Source organism: Myotis yumanensis, unplaced genomic scaffold (genome assembly GCF_028538775.1).
Source record: "Myotis yumanensis isolate MYYU_CA2020_CCGP unplaced genomic scaffold, mMyoYum1.0.hap1 SCAF_16, whole genome shotgun sequence".
NCBI classification, from domain to species: Eukaryota; Metazoa; Chordata; class Mammalia; order Chiroptera; family Vespertilionidae; genus Myotis; species Myotis yumanensis.
This window is the reverse complement of record NW_027223767.1, coordinates 8,121,598-8,136,605: the sequence shown is the minus strand read 5'-3', so window position 1 is coordinate 8,136,605 and position 15,008 is coordinate 8,121,598.

Sequence of the window (15,008 nt, the reverse complement as noted above, 5' to 3'; positions counted from 1 at the left end):
TCATTCCATGAGCTCCTATGAAAAGGTGGCTACCGGGCAGAATGAATTGGCCAGGGAACCTGGTGTAGGTCTATTTCCATGGCTGACTAAAGAAACGTCCAAACTGCCCGGCTAGTGTGGCTCAGTGCTTGAGTGTCAACCTATGAAGCAGGAGATCACCGTTCGATTCCCAGTCAGGGCACATGCCTGGGTTTCAGGCTCCATCCCCAGTAGGGTGTGTGCAGGAGGCAGCCGATCAATGATTCTCTCATCATTGATGTTTCTATCTCTCTCTCCCTCTCCTTTCCTCTCTGAAATCAATAAAAATACATATATTTTAAAAAAGAGACATACAGCTCTAACCTGTTTGGCTCAGTGGATGGAGCATCGGCCTGCAGACTTTAAGGTCCCAGGTTTGATTCCGGTCAGGAGCATGTACCTTGGTTGCAGGCACATCCCCAGTAGGGAGTATGCAGGAGGCAGCTGATTGATGTTTCTCTCTCATCAATGTTTCTAACTCTCTATTCCTCTCCCTTCCTCTCTGTAAAAAAATTCAATAAAATATATTTTAAAAAATAAAAACCTGTGGAGAATTTTTATGAGTTTATTTGAGCCAAACTGGTGACAACTGCTGGGCAGGGGCAGTTCCTGTTATGCATTGGAATGAAGGAGGGGACATAGGAAGATTATATGAAGCTGGGGAAAGCAGGTGGGGATCAGATTGCAGCTGGCTGCTGAGATTATGTGCTCCCTTGAGGGTAACTACACCTTGGAGGGGTATGACTAATGGCATTTCAAAGGTGTGTTAACCTAGACACACAAGAACAATGGGCAGGACCTGCTTAAAAACCTTTCTCTAAAGAAGTTATAGGCTTGGCGACTCCCCACCATGACCTGCTCGGTTGTAATTTATGACCAGATCACCCTGTGAGGTTACAACTATAACTGTGTAATTTATAACTTGGGCTTGTGGTATACGGACTTGTAAGCATGCTTGCCATGAGTTAGTTTCCTCACCCAGCCATCTCTTGCTGTACTCACCAACCAAATGCCTGCGTTCACAGAGCCGAGGCAGATCCTGGGGTCCCCAGACTCTTGTGATCTGATGAACAGACACCCCTCGGGGCCCTGTCTGATATACCCACTGGCCTAGACATGTATTCATCAGGTCAGCACATACCTGTGGAGCTTACATTAGGCTCTAGATACTCCGCTAAGACAGTATGCAGTATGAATAGGCTGACATAGTCTTGCTATAAACACGCTCAGGATGCTGCCGTTTCGGGGATGGGTGTGGGGAAATCCCGGGCACACAGGGAAATGTAAGGGATGCAAGCAGTGATACCTGGGTCTCCATTGTCTCTCTCTGGGTGTCCTAAGTTTAGACCCTAAACCAGACAACTCCAAATTTGCTGGCCACAATGCATCCTCTGAGGAAGAGTTTTTAAAAAACAAAACGAATCATATCGTCTTCTAAAGGTAAATTACATTGTTCTCAAGGCCCTCGGCGGGTTCCCAAACTGCCTGCTGTTTGTCATTAAGAACTCTGAGACTTCAAGCGGGCTTCTCTCAGTGCCCTGCAGCGTGGGCGCTGGCCTGGCTGGCAGGTGGCTCTCCTTCCCGCAGAGGCAGAGCGCTCTGTGGGCGCTCGCCCGGCCTGCTGAGCTCGCCTGTGTGCACAAAGCTCCTCTTAAAACTCCTGACAGCACTGCGAGGGGTAATTATTATTCCACTTCACAGAGGAGGAAACTGAGGCTCAGAGCTAATAACTTGCTGACAGTCTGCCCGACTGTCTGACTTCAGAGTCTATAGGTATAAACACATGCAGGCTTCTCAGAGGTGGGGAATGGATTCAGAGGTGTCGGCCTGGGCTCCCTGTGCAGGGAGCGACTCAAGTGTAAACTTTTTTCTTCTTCTTTTTGTTTGTTTGTTTTTCAAGTGTAAACTTTAAAGATATATATATATATATATATGTTTATATATCTATCTATCTATCTATCTCTATCTATATAGCTATATAGATAGATATAGATAGAGATATAGATATAGATATATATATTTCAGAAAGGAAGAGGGAGAGAGAGGTATAAACATCAATGATGAGAGAGAATCATTGATCAGTTACCTCCTGCATGCTCCACACTGGGGATTGAGCCCACAATCCAGGCATATGCCCTGACTGGGAATCGAACCATGACTTCCTGGTTCATAGGTTGATGCTCAACCACTAAGCCATGCTGGCCAGGCTCAAGTGTAAACTTTTAAAAATTATATATACTTTTTTTATTTCAGAGAGGAAGGGAGAGGGAGAGAGAGATGGAAGCATCAATGATGAGAGAGAGTCATTGATCAGCTGCCCCCTACACGAGCCCTACTGGGGATCTAGCCCACAACCCAGGAATGTGCTCTGAGTGGGAATCCAACCATGACCTTCTGGTTCACAGGTTGACACGCAACCACTGAGCAACCCGGCCAGGATCAAATGTAAACTTTGATAGCCTTTCTAACTGAGGTTATATAGTTAATACATTGAGAAGATTAAATGAAGGTGCATTTCCTACAACTTTAAACTTGTGCGCCTATACTAGATCATACTGTCTATATCACAGGCCAACAAGCTAAGGTCTGGGCCAAATTCAGCCCACCATCTGCTTCTGTAAACAAAACTTTATTTGAACACATCCATGTTCTTTGTTTACACGTTGTCAGTGACTGTTTTGACATAACAAGGAGTGGAGCAGCTGTGACAGATCATGTCACACCATGTGTGGCCCACAAAGCCCAAACTATTACTACCCGGCCCTTTACAGGAGTTGTTTGCTGATCCCTGGCCTATACTATGAATTAATTTTAAAAATAATTCTTGTGCCCTGCAGTTGTGGCTTAGAGGTTGAGCTTCGACCTAGGAACCAGGAGGTCTAGGTTTGACTCCCAGGTAGGATACATGCCAAGGTTGTGGGCTCGGTCCCCCGTATGGGGCATGCTGAAGGCAGCCAATCAATGATTCTCTCTCATCATTGATGTTTCTATCTCTTCCTCCCTCTCCCTTCCATCTCCTAAATCAATAAAAATATATTTTAAAATAAATAAATCAGATAAGAAGAAGAAATAAAAGGCATCCAAATTGGAAAGGAGGAAGCAAAACTCATTATTTGTATATGACATGATACTGTATATAGAAAACCCTAAAGATTCCATAAAACACTACTAGATTTAATAAATGAATTTGGAACCATAGCAGGATACAAAATTGACACCCAACTATCCATAGCATTTTTATACACCAATAGTGAACTCTCAGAAAGAGAAACTTTAAAAAAATCCCATTTACCATTGCAACAAAACATTAAGATACTTAGGAATAAACTTAATCAAGGAGGTAAAAGACCTGTACCCTGAAAACTATGGGACATTGAAAAAAGAGATAGAAGCAGATATGCAGAAGTGGAAGACTATACCATGTTCATGAATTAGTAGAAGCAACATAATTAAAATGTCCATACTACCCAAAGCAATCTATAGATTCAATGCAATCCCTATTAAAATACCAACCGCATATTTCACAGACCTAGAACAAACACTCCAAAAATTTATATCAAACCAAAAAAGACCCTGAATTGCCAAAACCGGTTTGGCTCAGTGGATAGAGCGTCGGCCTGCGGACTGAAAGGTCCCAGGTTCGATTCCGGTCAAGGGCATGTACCTGGGTTGCGGGCACATCCCCAGTGGGAGATGTGCAGGAGGCAGCTGATCGATGTCTCTCTCTCATCGATGTTTCTAGCCCTCTGTCTCTCTCCCTTCCTCTCTGTAAACAATCAATAAAATATATTAAAAAAAAAAAGACCCTGAATAGTTGCAGAAATCTTGAGAAAGAAGAAGAAAGTTGAAGGAATCACAATACCAGATATCAAGTTATGCTACAAAGCCACTTTATTCAAAACAGCCTGGTACTGGCACAAGAATAGGCACATAGATCAATGGAACAGAACAGAGAACCCAGAAATCAACCCAAGCCATTACACTCAATTAATACTTGACAAAGGAGGCAAGAGCACACAATGGAGTCAAGACAGTTTCTTCAATGAATAGTGTTGGGAAAATTGGACAGGTACATGCCAAAAAATGAAACTAGACCACTAACTTACACCATACACAAGAATAAACTTAAAATGGATAAAAGACTTAAATGTAAGGCGTGAAACCATAAAAGTCCTAGAAGAAACCATAGGCAACAAAATCTCAGACATCTCTCATAGCAATATCTTTTTTTTAAATTTATTTATTTTTTTGCTAAAAGTATTACAAAGGGTATTACATAAGTGTCCTTCCCCCCCGCCCCCGCCCTTGACAATCCTCTGCCCTCCCTTACCCCCCAGTGTCTTATGTCCATTAGTTATGCTTATATGCATGCATACAAGTCCTTTGGTTGATCTCTTACTCCCCTCCCTCCTGCCCCCCAACCCTCCCCGGCCTTCCCACTGCAGTTTGACAATCAGTTTGAGGCAGCTCTGCCTCTGTATCTATTATTGTTCAAAAGTTTGTAATGGTCTTTATTATCCATGAATGAGTGAGATCATGTGGTATTTTTCCTTCATTGACTGGCTTGTTTCACTTAGCATAATGCTCTCCAGTTCCATCTATGCTGTTGCAAATGGTAAGAGTTCCTTCTTTTTTACAGCATAGTATTCCATCCTGTAGATGTACCACAGTTTTCTAATCCATTCATCTACTGATGGGCACTTAGGCTGTTTCCAGATCTTAGCTATGGTGAATTGTGCTGCTATGAACATATGGGTGCACATATCCTTTCTGATTGGTGTTTCTGGTTTCTTGGGATATATTCCTAGAAGTGGAATCACAGGGTCAAATGGGAGTTCCATTTCCAGCTTTTTGAGGAAACTCCATACTGCCTTCCATAGTGGCTGCACCAGTCTGCATTCCCACCAGCAGTCATAGCAATATCTTTACCGACTCATCTCCTAGGGCCATGGAATCTAAGGAGAAAATAAACAAATGGGACTACACCAAAACAAAAAGCTTCTGCACAGCCAAAGAAACCATCAACAAAGTAACAAGAAAGCTTGCTACCTGGGAGAACATATTTGCTAATGATACATCTGATAAGGGGTTAATCTCCAAAATATATAGGGAACTCATACAACTCAACACAAGGAAGACAAACAATCCAATCAAAAAGTGGGCATAGGACCTAAATGGACACTTCTCCAAAGTGGACACACAGAAGGCCAAGAGACATATGAAAAAATGCTCAAAGTCACTGATCATCTGAGAGATGCAAGTCTGAATGACAATAAAATATCACCTCACACCTGTCAGAATGGCTATCATCAACAAATCAATAAATAACAAGTGCTGGCGAGGATGTGGAGGAAAGGGAACCCTAGTACACTGCTGGTAGTAATGCAAACTGGTGCAGCCATTATGGGAAACAGTGTGCAGTTTCCTCAAAAAATTAAAAATGGAACTTCCATTTGTCCCAGTCATCCCACTTCTAGGAATATATATCCTAAGAAATCCGAAACACTCATCAGAAAGAATATACCCCTACGTTCACAGCAGCACAATTTACAATAACTAAGGCCTGGAAACATCCCAGTGCCCATCAGCAGATGAGGGGATAAAAAAACTATGGTACATTTACACAATGGAATACTATGCAGCAATAAAAAAAGAAAGAACTCTTACCATTTGCAACAGTATAGATGGACCTGGAGAATATTATGCTGAGTGAAATAAGGCAGTCAGAGAAAGACAAATATCATATTATTTCACTTATATGTGGAATCTAATGAACAAAATAAACTGATGATCAGAAATAGACCCAGAGTTGTAGAAGCATGAACAGACTGTTGAACCTCAGAGGGAAGGCAGGGGAGGATGGGTGGGAAGAGATCAATCAATGAACTTGTATGGACATATGCATAACCCGTGGATAATGGGGTGGTGAGGGCCTTGTGTGTGTGTGTTGGGGGGGTGGGGGGAGAGGATGGGAGCAGGCTGGAAAAGGTAAATAGGGGAGAAATAAGGACCTATGTAATACTTTCAACAATAAATATTTTTAAATAAATAAATAATCTTGTAATTATCTTGTGATAGCAATATTATGTCACATCATTGTGTTTAAAATGTTTGTGCTTTTAAGAATACCACAGGTTTTGGAAACTCTGGTGTATTTTTTAATATATCAAGAGTCAAAAAAAAAAAAAAAAAAAAAAAGTGGCTCAGCCAGCCTAGAGCTCTGAGAGGCAGCAGCTTCACCATAATCATTCATCTTTGGATACTCCGTGTCAAGCACAGGGCCTGAGACTTGGTGGGGGTGAGGGGGTGGTCGGTAAATTTTTGCTGATGCAGTGGTTCTCAACCTTCCTAATGCCACAACCCTTTAATACAGTTCCTCATGTTGTGGTGACCCCCAACCATAAAATTATTTTCGTTGCTACTTCATCACTGTAATTTTGCTACTGTTATGAATCGTAATGTAAATATCTGATATGCAGGATGTATTTTCAGGGGTCGCGACCCACAGGTTGAGAACCGCTGGGAGGATATGCCTAATATGAGTTTGCCCCAACTGCCATAACGTAATACCCTCGACTGGGTACTAAACAACTTAAACAACAAACATTTATTTTCTCACACTTCAGGAGGCTGGAAGTCTGAGCTCAAGGTGTCAGAAGGGCTGGTTGCTCTTGAGACCTGTCTCCTCGGCTTGCAGACAACAGCCCTCTTCCTGTTGTTGCCGGACAGGGGACTGGGCCTGAATGGTCTGCCTCTGGCCAGCAGGTAGGGTGTGGGTGTTTGACTTCGTGCAAGAAAGACTTAATAGCAGGAGTCCAGGTGACCATGAGGGTATGTTTATTAAATCCTGGAACAGTAAAGCAAGAGCTTAGCACACAAGAAGCAGCAGGAGCGCCTGGGCTGGGCTGCTTTGTTCTCTAAAAATGTTAGAGGCAAAAATGAGCCCAGGCGGGGCTTTGCTGGCTCTCTGGGAAGCTGGAGAAAAGGGGGCCTTGGAGGCAGGTGTGGGGCTTAGCTAGGATGAGTTACCATTGCCCATTGCTCTCCTGGTTACAAGTCTTGGGGTCCCTTATAGTTTAGGAGATGCACGCCTTTGGGGGAAGGAGCGGGGTGGGGGGCGGTAAAGAGGGGAGAAGAGGGAGCAGCGAAAGGTGCAAGGGTGCACCCAAGAGGGAGTCTGGGTGCTGGGTCCTGGGCCCTTTGTCTTGGGGCTTTACCTCTTTGCAGGTGGGAATCTTAGGGGAGGATTTCAGCAGACTACTCATCAGCTTTCCAGGTGTGCCTTTCAGGGTCATGGTCTCTGCTGATCGGTCAGCACCAGGGTAGGGGGCCTTTGGTCATTGCAGCTGGTCCTGACATCACCCACCTGGTTTTGCCGCTTTTCTGGGCCTGGAGCTGAAATACAACTGAGGCCTCGCTGTTATCTCGAGGGAGGTGGACTCTTGCATCTGCTGCAAATTGCTCGGCCAGTTTGTTCAGCTCTCTGTCCCAGTTTCCCCCATCCACTTGCCAAGAAATCTTCCTCGCTTCTTGCCACCCTGCCTCACTGTGTCCTCACTAGGCTTGTCCTCTGTGCACCCTGGGGTCACCCTGGGGTCTCTCTGTGTGTCCTCATTTCTTTTTCCTAGAAGGACAGCAGTCATAGTGAGCAGAGCCTAGCCCAATGGTCGGCAAACTGCGGCTCGCGAGCCACATGAGGCTCTTTGGCCCCTTGAGTGGTGCCATGAAGTTTCAATCGCACTGTACGTGCGCGCCCGCACGTGGTATTTTGTGGAAGAGCCACACTCGAGGGGCCGCAGTTTGCCAACCACTGGCCTAGCCTAACGGCCTCCTTTTAACTTAACCACCTCTTTAGAGCACCTTCTCCAAATACAGCCACGTTCTGAGGCTCTGGGAGTTAGGGCTTTGCCATATGAGTTTTGAGGGGACACAATTCAGCCCAAAAGAGCTTACCCGCCCCTCTCCGCTTCCAGCCTGTCTCCCCTGTCGCCCTCACCCTCCTCTGTGGCTGCTGCCCAGACCTCAGACTGGAGAACCTAGGGCTCTCTGCTATGCTCTCACTGATAATTGACCCAGAGTCTGGCCTGAAGGATTCTGGTCCCTCACAGACTTGCCCAGAGGCAGGGAGAGAGGTGAGGAGGCAGCCCACTCTTCACCTGATTGGAATACTCTCCTCAGTGGAAGGGTAGCCGGCCCCTCACTTAGTAGGTGCGCTCAGCTGGCACCAGGCGGGAGCCGGTGGGTCTTCTAGGTCTCAGCGCCCTCCCAGACTCCCCTCACATCCTTGATGCGGCCCCTTCTGGGTGGCTCCTGGGATCTCCTGGTCCAGGTTTTAGGATCCCAGTGAAACAGGGCTCAGCGTGTGCGATGCGCGCCTTCGCCGCTAGAGGGCTCAGTGGCGCCGCAGCAGGGGAATGCTGGGCTTCGAAGCAGGTGCGTCCTCAGGACTTTCAGAGCTTATTTTTCAGGCTATCAAATGCTAAGCACCGAGTTGAAGGAAGAAAAAGCCACTGCAGGAGAAACCAAGATGGCGGCATAGGTAAACACCGGAAATTGCTGCCTCCCACAACTTCAAAAATACAACGAAAAGACAAAATGGACATCATCCAGAACTACAGGAAGCCTGGCTGAGTGGAAATTCTACAACTAGAAGGAAAGATAAAAGCACACTGAGACTCAGAGGATCTGCGGAAGTAAAGTGCAGAGGTACAGAGGCGCACGCGGAAAGGGGCTGGCACCTGAGGGCGCGGCTGTCTTTTTGAATCGGGAGGGAGTCACAAGCTCCTGACTACTCTGAACTCTGGTTCCGGGAAGTCTCTGGGGACCCAGGACTCACACTGGGAGAAACTGGACTGTCTGGCAGCAGGCAGAACTCGGAACTTGAGGGCGGCTTTCCCTTAGAGGTGCTTCCAGCAATTATCGGGACACTGAGACGTGGGGCCCCTTAGGGCAGAGTTGAGGAACAGCCATAGCTGCTTGCCCGACACTGTTGATTCCCTGAGACAATGTCCCACCCAGGCTGCAGCAGAGGCTTTTGCATATGAATGCCCTGGCCCTTTGCAACCTGAAAATTACCTAACAAATTGCGACTGGGCCAGACAGACCCAGAACTTCCAAGAGAAGGTCCAAGGCCCCACAGCAGCTTGCATTGCTTCACAGCTGGGCCTCATCTGGGCACCTCCAAACCCCCAAAAAGGAAGGGGAATCTGCAGATCTCTTCATAGCTCCTGCTGGGTAGCCTCAGGCAGAAGCTAAATTAGCACCTCCTTAGATCCAAGAGCCAGTGTACCCAGTGGTCAGAGTGGGACCAGCCAGATAACAACTCCTCAGATCCATAAGGGACACACTCAGGGGGCAGACTCAGTGAGCACCAAAGCCCCACTGAAGCAAGTCTTGCCCCAGAAGGGTGTCTTCAGCACAGAAGTTCTCCCACTGCAGACACAGCTGATTCTCACTGCCAATTGGCCTGGAGGTCAATTCCTCCCAGTGATACCTACAACAATCAAGGCTTAACTACAACAAGACTGTGCACAAAGCCCACAAGGGGGTGCACCAAGAGTGTCCACCTCAGGTAACTGGGGAGGCTGAGCCACTGGGCCCCATAGGACACCTAGCACACAAAGCCACTCTACCAACACAGGGAAGCATAAAAATGCAGAGACAAAGAAACAGGTCAGAAATGACAGAAATGGAGGAAAGCAAAGGACTGGATATAGAGTTCAAAACCACACTTTTAAGGTTTTTCAAGAATTTTCTCGAAACTGCTGATAAATTTAGTGAGACCCTGGAGGATATGAAAAAAGACCAACTAGAAATTAAGCATACACTGACTGAAATAAAGAATAATATACAGAGATCCAACAGCAGACAAGAGGATCCCAAGAATCAAGTCAAAGATTTGAAATATGAAGAAACAAAAAATACCCAACCGGAAAACCAAAAAGAAAAAAGAATCCAAAAATACGAAGATAGTGTAAGGAACCTCTGGGACAACTTCAAGTGTACCAACATCAGAATTATAGGGGTGCCAGAAGAAGAGAGAGGGCAAGATATTGAAAACCTATTTGAAGAAATAATGACAGAAAACTTCCCCTACCTGGTAAAAGAAATAGACTTACAAGTCCAGGAAGCACAGAGAACCCCAAACAAGAGGAATCCAAAGAGGACCACACCAAGACACATCATCATTAAAATGCCAAGAGCAAAAGACAAAGAGAGAATCTTAAAAACAGCAAGAGAAAAAAAGTCAATTAACTACAAGGGAGTACCCATACTACTGACAGCTGATTTCTCAATACAAACCATGCAGGCCAGAGGAGAGTGGCAAGAAATATTCAAAGTGATGAATAGCAAGAACCTACAACCAAGATTACTTTATCCAGCAAAGCTATCATTCAGAATTGGAGGTCAGATAAAGAGCTTCACAGATAGGAAAAAGCTAAAGGAGTTCATCACCACCAAACCAACATTATATGAAATGCTGAAAGGTATTCTTTAAGAAGTGGAAGAAGAAAAAGGAACTCTTACCATTTGCCACAGCATGGATGGAACTGGAGAGCATTATGCTAAGTGAAATAAACCATTCAGAGAAGGATAAATACCACATGATCTCACTCATTTGTGGAATATAATGAACAACATAAACTGATGAACAAGGACTGATCTAGAGATGGAGAGGCATTGATTGGACTGTCGGACCTTGGAGGGAAGGTACGGGAGGATGGGGGTAAAGGGGAAAGATCAACCAAAGGATTTATATGCAAGCATAAAGGCCTAACCAATGAACACGGACAAGGGGGTGGGGGCTGAGGGCATGAGCGGGAGGGGTAACGTGGGGATAAGGACACATATGTAATATCTTAATCAATAAAGAATATATTAAAAAAGAATGTTATAAAAAAATAAAAGGAAAAAAAGAAAAAGCCACTGCGCTTAACCACGGAGCTTGTAGACTGGGGGTGGGGGGAGGCTGGGAGGGGGGAGAATGGTAACTGATCCTTAGTCTTGCCCCCCGCCACTCCCAATTCATAATAAAATTTTCAAACAGCCACGGAACACGCATCAGCCACTGCTTAGATTTCACCACTCACGCTCCTATTCATGCTTTATTATGCCTCTATCACCCTCTTCCATACAACCATCTACGTTATTTTTCATGTATTTTAAACCAAGCCGGGCATACCATTTGGAGACATTGTGTAATGGGGCGACCCGCTGAGACGACCACCAGGGATTCAGATCAAGATTTAGGAGCCTTGTCCTAACCGGTTTGGCTCAGTGGATAGAACGTCAGCCTGCAGACTGAAGGGTCCCAGATTCGATTCCGGTCAAGGGCATGTACTTTGGTTGTGGGCACATCCCCAGTGGGAGGTGTGCAGGAGGCAGCTGATCGATGTTTCTCTCTCATCAATGTTTCTAACTCTATTCCTCTCCCTTCCTCTCTGTAAAAAATCGATGAAATATATTTTAAAAAAAAAAGATTTAGGAGCCTTTATTAAGCTGGCCAGCGACTACAGTTACAGCACCCCGCTGAACCAGAGGCTGAACTGCAGTGCCAACTACAGGAGCTAGAGCGTTTTTATTTGCAAAAACCACAAAGTTAGTTACAAAGCCTTGTTTACACAATTTGTTCCTGACACAGTACAGCATCAGTACAGTGATCACCTTCCTAACTATGTGTCCTAGGAACAGAGAGCATGGCATGCCCTGGTCAAAACGTCACCACATTCCTATCTATGTGTTCTAGAAACAGAGAGCATGGTGTGCCCCGCCTGGCCAAAGCGCCAGATATGCAGCCCAGCACATTCCTTCAGGAAAAAGCCCAGCTGAACCAGAGCCTAGGGTCTGAGGGCAGAGAGAGGCTCTGACCCCAGAGATTTGAAGGCGGTGCCAGTGGAGGAGATGAATGTGGACCCCGGGCCATGGGACGTTCTCTGTCCCCTCTTCAGTACTGTGGGCCAACAGAGGAGATGCTCAGAAAGCTGTTCAGTGCCCATGGAGCAGGGTGGAGTTTCTGTCCAGGTGCAGGTGGCAGTCAGGGTTCAGAAACAGCTTGCTGCTGGTTAAACCCTACAGCATTCTGCAACATGGACGCCAGGGGGCGCTTAAGGCCATGCTTTGTCCATGTGCTGGTGGGAGATGAAGTCAAACAAAATGTGGGTTCCCAGGGGCAGCCATGACATCCAGGGTCCCTGCCCCAATGATCATCAGTCAATTTCCCCCAAAGTCCCATTGTCCTGGGCCTCAGGAAGGTCACGTCACATTCTTTGAGCAGATGGCTCCTGAGAGACTAATTATTCCCAACCTATGACTCATAGTAACACAGCGCAGGCCCAGAAGAAACAGACTTGCTCAAGGCTCTGAAGGATTGTAGAGTTAAATTTTATAAAACCTAAATTAAATTTATGTTTGAGTATTTCATTACATTTTCTTTAATTAGACTGTATGTTACTGAATAGTGTGAAAAATACATAAAGTTATAAACATATATATGATGAGCAAAAATATTTTTAAACTTCATATAAAGGAGGGCAGGGAGCCCTCTCTGTCGAAGCAGCTGACAAACGCTGTGGCCCAGGAACTAAGACCACAGGTTCCAAAGGAGCTGAGGTGAGTGGCTCACAAGCTGCAGGTGGGTCCACATCTGGAAGTTCAGTGACAGCTGTGCCTGGAGTCTGCTCTGGCTCTGGAGAGGGCACCAGAGTAGACATTGCCTCTTTAGGTGTTTCTGAATCTTGCTCTGGAGCTGCTTCTGTAGATCCAGGAAGAGAACATGTTACCACCATGACTGCCTTGTGTGTGCCTTCCAAGGAAGAAACCTCCCATCTGCATCACTGAAGCCCCATTTCAAGCCCCCATTCCAGGACAACCTCCAGACTGCAGGCCACTGGGCACTGACCTGAGCGCCTCTGTGCTCCTGCCTAAGCCCAGCCTCTGGGAGCTCTTCTCTGTGTGTGCAGCCACATGCCCTCCCCACCAAACCACACCACCCAAATCCACATGCACTGCTCTCTGACTCCTTCCATTTTTTTCTAGCAGAAGCTCTCACACCTCTGCCCTCTTGCAGAAATCTCACAAGGCACGGGATCCAGGGTGTTGCCAGCTTCTCCAAGTCACAATCCCCGTACTTCCCTTAAGGCTCTAATCCAAAGCACATTCACTTTTTCTGCTGGCCCAGAGATCCACTTTCTGCTTCACAGTACGTGTAGATCAGAGATACTTTGAGGAAGGAGTCATATAGGCTGTCCTGTGGATGGTACCTGCCTGTGCAGCATGGTGTGACTGAATCACTCCTGACTAGAAGGAAGCACTGGAGTGCAGTCCTGAGGTCAGGGCCTTTGCTGAATGAATGAGCCCAAACCAGCCCCTTGTCAGATAGCTGGGTGAACCTGGGGTCCCCCCGCTCACCCCTGGGATAGCTCATCTGGCTTCACCCAGGACAGGAACCCCTAATGGAATCTCCAACATCTTTATCAAAAGAGAAAATAGCTTAGCCTAAGGCCTGCTGAGAATCACAAATAATGCAGAAGTTTCTTTAAAAGAAGAGAAAATGGCCAATTGGAACAACCACAGCTCCTCCAGCACACCTCTCCATTGTCCAGGCTCCCAGCGGGCCTTTTTCCAGGAGGAACCCCCCTCCTGCCACCCCAAGTCCCTACAATAACCCTATGAAGCTGGGCCTAGGCTCCCCCCATGTTGAGAGAAACAAACACTCAGGGAGGTGCAGTGATCTGGAGACTCACAGCAAGCAGGTGGCTGAGTGACCACTGTGCTGTGGAGGGGCAGGGGCTCACCTGGTACATGGTTGGTCCCACACACGTTGGTTAGTCCCAAAAGTTCTGTATTAACACAGAAGGGTGGGTGCGGACCAAGGTGGGGAGGCTGCCCAGAAAGCTAGGCACCAAGTATTTGACCAGTTTTTCCAATAACTGTTCTTGGGAGGTCTGCACCTTACATGTCCAATTTTATTTTTAAATTTTAATTTTCTTTTGCCCTGTGAGGGTCAAGCTTATTTGGAAACCTGAGTGAGTGATGTTGGGGACAACATGGAGGCCCAGGGGTGAGCTGACAGGCCTCCATGTTAGGTTTAGGATGCCCCCAATGGGAGGTCAGTTCTGCGTTCTGGCACAGGCTGGAGCCAGCTCCCTGGGAAGCAGAGTCCTGGCTCCAGGAAGGGCAGGTGGAGAAGGTGAGGACAGTTCTCCCTGGGTGGTCAGGGTCCAGAAAAACAGACTTACTCAAAGCTTTGACGGTTTTTAGGGTTAAATTTTATAGACTCTAAATTAAGTTTATGTTTAGGAGTAATTCAGTATATTTTCTCCCCGGTACACTGTATGTTATTGAATATCATAAAAATATAGTAAAATTATAAACATATGTAACATAAACAGAAAACTTTTAACAATGCATCTAAATGGGGTAGGGGGGTGCCCTCTCTGCCATGGCTGCTGACACGCGCTCTGCCCGGGACCTGGCACCACAGGCCGCGCAGAAGCTGGGGTGAGTTGCTCAAATGCTGCAGGTGGTTCTTCTGCCTCTTGAAGTTCAGTGAAAGCTGTGCCTGGATCCGGCTCTGGCTCTGGAGAGGCCGCTAGGGTGGCGTTGCCTCTTGAGGGTTTTCCTGCTGTTGCTCTGGAGCTGGTTCTGTAGATGCAAGAAGAGGACATGTTACCACCCTCACTGCCTTTTTTGTGTGCCTTCCAAAGGCACACTCACCCACACCACCCCCGGAGGCCTCCTCCTCCTCTTGTCTCGGCCTCAGTGGGCTCAGGTGCTCCCGCTGTGAATGGAGGCACTGGGCCTGGTTTGGCAGGTAGGAGACTGCAAGTTGAGCTCTATGGCAGCCAACAGCATCATCAGGCTGGGAAATTCTGGAGGTGCTGGTCCAGCCAGATGCTCAGCATGCAGGAAATGGCCCTGGGGAGAGAGATAGGTGAGCAGCAGAATGTGAGGCCTGCCTTTCCCTTCCACACGGCCCTCCCATTGCACCA